Source organism: Myotis lucifugus, unplaced genomic scaffold (assembly GCF_000147115.1).
Source record: "Myotis lucifugus unplaced genomic scaffold, Myoluc2.0 scaffold_40, whole genome shotgun sequence".
NCBI lineage: Eukaryota > Metazoa > Chordata > Mammalia > Chiroptera > Vespertilionidae > Myotis > Myotis lucifugus.
The window spans coordinates 2279095-2284298 of record NW_005871088.1 but is presented as its reverse complement, the minus strand read 5'-3'; the positions used below and the strand labels follow the sequence as shown (position 1 = coordinate 2284298).

The 5204-nt window shown below is 53.2% G+C and overlaps 1 pseudogene; it reads left to right on the top strand.

Moving 5' to 3' along the window:
- Positions 1–3470: 3470 nt before the first annotated feature.
- LOC102433241 lies at positions 3471–4210 on the top strand (annotated as a pseudogene).
- Positions 4211–5204: the final 994 nt, after the last annotated feature.

Below are 5204 nucleotides of genomic sequence, written 5' to 3'. Positions count from 1 at the left end.
ATATATATATATATATATATATATACATACATCTGTGGGTATATAAGCACATGTAACCTATATTTATGTTACATGTATTGAAGTAATGCACACAAGCTAGATAGCGATGTAGAATGTATTACTGAGAATGAGGAATGAAAGTGAAAACACCTGCAGTGGACAAGGGAACTGTAGACAGACAACCACAATCCCACACCTCCCCAAATCCCTACTGCTGCTCAGCATCTTCAGGAGTAGCTAATTTTTAGAACCCACAGTTTCCACAGGATCATCTGAGCTGGTGAAGAAACCCCATAGTAAGGGGGGCTTCTCTACCCCCCCCCCCACGTCCTGGGCGCAACAGCGCTCCCTCCAGCATTGGTCCTGGTTCTGCAGCAATCTCTGCAAGGGGTGTGAGGCCCTCCTGGGTGAGGACTTCGGGGTCCACTGGCTTCAGAACAGAGGGCACTACAGCATCCATCTCCTGGTGCTCCTGTCAGCTCTAGGGACCCTGGGTGGGGCTCTCGGCTGAGCATATGCCTCCACCTGCCGGGGAAATCTGGGGAGTTTGAGCCTACGTCTGAGGGACTACAGACTGAAGTCCGCAGCGGGCCCAGGGTCTGCCTGGAATCAGGGTGAGGACCAGACGGAGGTCCCGGGGAGCTAGTTCTGCCCCTGCGGGGAGCCCTAGGGAGTGAGGCCCACAGGCCTCCCCTGGGGTCTCGGGGTGAGGGCCTCCGTGTGGGGGTCCGGCCTCCCGGTTCACAGAGGGAGGGTCCCAGGACCTGCAGGCCTCATGGTGAGGCCGTGTGTGGGGGGGGGGCAAGGTGACTCTGGGCCCAGAACAGGCAGTCCCGGGGGCCCCAAGGAGCGGGGTGACCAGGATCTGTGAGGCCTGACTTCCGGGTCCTCGGGGTCTGAGACCCCCAGGGGGCTCTGAGTCACGACAGCGTCTCAGGTCGGCAGAGGGGGTCCGGGACCTGCCAGGCGTCAGTGTGGGGACCCGGAGGGAGATTGGGGGCCTGGACCCCAGAACAGTGTCCATCGGGCGGGCCTCCTGGGGGTGGAGGAGGGGTGAGCTCAGGCATTGTGCGTTGTGATTTCTGCATTGGGTCTGAGAGACACTGGGGTGGGGAGGCTTGATAGAAGGAGCAGGGCTGCAGGCGGAGTGGGGGTGGGGCAGGCTGTGCTGCTGTGAAGTTGAGGACCCTGGAGGAGAAAAAATGTGGATGTCTCCAGGTCTCTGAGGGCATTTGCACCACAGACAGTGTTCCCACTGAAAGCAGCCCTGCCTCTGTCATCCCTGAAGTCCGTAGGCAGGGGTAGCCTCAGGTGGTGCACCCTTCCTTCTGCCTTGGGCTCTCAGGGCAGTGAGGCTTGAGGGCCAATTGCATGTCAGTAGATGGGCCCACATCTGGTCATCATAGCAGAGTCCCAGGATCTGGCAGATCTCAAGAAAACTTCCACCTGAGAGGGGGGAAGGTGTGCAGCTTCCCCACTCCAAAGGGGAGGAACGTTAGTGTCTAGCTTGCCCTGTTCTCAGACCCAGGAAGACCCTGGCAGAAAGGACTGGATGTTGCCAACTCCTGCTATTGCCACATGGACGTGGATGGGGGGATCTTGGGGATGTGAGGACCTCAGTCTCAGAGATAACCTGAGATCAGCAGAGGGACTAGTCCCAGGATCTGCTGGATGTGAACGTGCTGATCATCCTTAAAGCCTCAATGCACACCCCCTTCTCAGAAAAGGAGGGGTGATACAAAGGCCAGCTGTCCCCAGTCCTCAACCCTGAAAGGAACAACAGTGGACCTAAGTGGCACGCTCCTTACTATCGTGGGTGGGAAAGTGGGGAGTCCTTGGTGAGGTGGGGCCTTTCTGTAAGGTGGGGCGAGATAGAGTACCGCAGGTGGGAGGCATGGAGGTGGGGAAGGTTCTGGCAGGAGTGAAAATGAATTGCCAAATGGGCACCGGGAATGCAACCAGGACAGAGGGCCCAGTCCCTGATGCCAGCATTTTGAGTTGATGTTAGGGATTCCGCGGGGGTGGGATGCGGGACGGGTGTGGCGGCATTTAGGGGAGATGGTAGCCACCCGAGGCTTCCCCTAGAGTTTGTGCAATGTGGTGCCTCCTCATTTGTCTCTTGGGGCTCTCAGGTAGGTGAGGACCTTGGTCTGAGTGGACGAAGTCTGGTCATATGAGGAGGGGTATCCACTCAACAGTGAGAAGAGTCCTGGGTGCTGCCAAAGTTAAGTTGAGGACCCCAAAGGAGGAGTGAGTGTACTCCAAACCCCAAAAAGTAGACAGGACCCAACACAAATCCAGCCTGCCCCTACTCTGAGATCTAGAAACCCTGTGCGAGGCTGTCAGGCTGAGCCCCTTCTCATTTCCAGATTGGTGCTTTCCAGGAGAGCTTTGTCTTGTGGTCTGGACAAAGGTCACCTGAGGCAGGATCCCACAAGTTGACAGGGTAGTCACAGTGAAGAATGAGGGGATCTCTGACACCAGGAGCCCAGGCCTGCCAAGCCTTATTGGTCAAGAATGGGGAGACCTGGAATCGGTGGGTGCACTGGCTCCCCTCACTTTCACCTCACTTATCTATGGAGGTGAGACCTTTCCTTTAGGAGGGCAGCCTCAGGACAACACATGGAGTTTTCTCAGTTCTTGCAGGGTGACAAGGTAAGGACTGAGTGGGACATCATCCCAGGACAGATGAACTCAATAGAGTATAGTTATGGTTCCTTGGTGACACCTGTTAGACTCTGGGCAGGTATGGCCAGATGTGGGGCCACCCCAAATCCTTCTGGCTAGTCTCAGGGGTGTGTAGCCTTGTTCTGAGTGTTTTGTTTCAGGCCAGCACAAGGGGAGGAGAAGGTCCTGGAGTGGACAGGTGAAGACCCTGAGTGAGCATGGAGAGGATCCCCCATCCAGAACAGAGGAGACCCCACAGCACCCAATCCCTCCTCACCACACTGTCTTTCCAGAACCTTGGGTTGTGCCAGCTGCACCCTGAGGAGCCTTCTCACTTCCTCCTTCAGGATCCTCCTGGACAGGTCGCTGAGCAGAGACACCTGTGATGCTGAAAAGCACTTCTGAAAAAGAGACTTGTAATTAGCCTTTGTCAGAGCCCCCTAGGGTGCATTTCCCAACTGAGGCCCCTCACATTCCCTCTCTCACAGGCCCATGAGTCCCCAATACCCACTTTCTGCCCAACTACTGTCACGGTCCCAGCACAAGTCATCCTGTGTCACTATCAGAGGAATGAGCTCTACAAGCCTGAGGAAGACAATCAGGACTCAAGGGAGAACCTTGACCTGGTGGCGGTGCAGCTGCTTGGGCCTGAGGAGGTAGAGTAGGAGGAGGCTATATCTCCCTCCTCCTCTGTCTCATCCTCTCTCTCAGGACTATTCCAAAACAGCCTGAAGGAGGCAGCTGCTGCTGAGACACCAAGTCCTCCCCACAGCCCTCAGGGTGCCTGCCTTCCCCCCTCTGCCATGGCAGCCCCTCCATGTATCCAACCTGAAGATGAGGGCTCCAGCAGCCCAGATAAGAAGGGGGCAAGCAGCAGGGAGGGCTCGGAAGAGGCCAAGTCCTCTCTGCAAGGCAGTCTACGTTTAAAGAAGGCTTGCCTGGTGGCCTTCCTGCTCCTCAAGTATCACACCAGGGAGCCGACCACAAAGGCAGAAATGCTGAGTAGTGTCATCAAAGAGCACCAGGACCACTTCCCTGAGATCTTCAGCACAGCCTCTGCGTGCATGCAGCTGGTCTTTGGCATTGATGTGAAGGAAGTGGACCCCAGTGCCCACACCTATGTCCTGGTGACCACCTTGGGCCTCACCTATGATGGGATGGTATGTGATGAGCCCACATTTCCCAACACTGGCCTCCTGTTCACAGTTCTATGGGTGATTGCCTCAGAGGGTGACTGTGCCCCTGAGGAGGAAGTTTGGAAAGCCCTACATGTAAGGTGCTTGCTTGATGGGAAAGAGCATTGGATCTGTGGGACGCCTAGAGAGCTCCTCACTAACGTTTGGGTGCAGAAAAGTACCTGGAGTACCGGCAGGTGCCTAACAGCAATCCTGCATGCTATGAGTTCCTGTAGGGTCCCAGGGCCCACGCTGAGACCACCAAGTTGAATGTTCTCGAGTTGTTGCTCAGGGATTATAGAAGGGATCCAAGTTCTGGCCCATCCCTGTTTGAAGAGGTTCTGAGTGATGAGGAAGGGCAGGCCTGAGCCAAGATTCAGTCAGGCACACTTCAGGCCCATGTCTGACATGATGGGACACCAATTCTTTAGTCTGTTTGAGAAGAGGACAGTCAATGTTCTAGGTAGTGAGGCCCAGGGCTATTTGGGGAAATAAGGGCTGTAGCATCTTTGGGTTCCTGTGATGATTGAGAAATGTATCCTTGTTTCCTTTAGGAATTTCCAATTGTGTCTCTTTTCCTAGAAGGTTCCATAAGCTTCAGAACCTAATTTTGAGAATGATATTGACCATACATGTGTTTGTACTATCCAGTTTGAAAGTAAGAGTTGTGTTATTGTGTAACACAAAATGGACGCCTTTCAGCTTAGTTTGTGATTCTCAAGTAGATGACATGGCATTAGAACAGGATTTTCATGGAAATGTGAAAGAACTCAGCAGTATAATCGATGGGGGTCAAGAAATAGAGGGAAATAAAAGTAAAAGCTTATTAATTCTTACTTATTATCCCTTCTCAGCTGTCATTCTATGAAAGGAACTACATAAGTATCCTCGGATTTGCTTAGTTCATTTAAGAAAATGGAGGCATTTCATCTGAATAAAGATGACCCCTGCTCAGTGGTTCATATATTCTCCAGACATTTACTGAGCCTCTGTCCTCTGAAATGCCCTGTGTTAGTAGTTGGCACCAACATAAGCAGGACCTACCCACCCACAGGATGACAGTGGGAGCCGCAGACATATAATGAAGGTGTCGAGGTATCCCCTAAGTCAGTGGTTCTCAACCTTTTGGCCCTTTAAATACAGTTCCTCATGTTGTGACCCAACCATAAAATTATTTTCGTTGCTACTTCATAACTGTGATGTTGCTACTGTTATGAATCATAATGTAAATATCTGATATGCAGGATGGTCTTAGGCAACCCCTGTGAAAGGGTCGTTCAACTGCCAAAGGGGTTGTGACCCACAGGTTGTGAACCGCTGCCCTAAGTGCTATAGAACAAGCAAAAGAATGGGAGAGGCGGT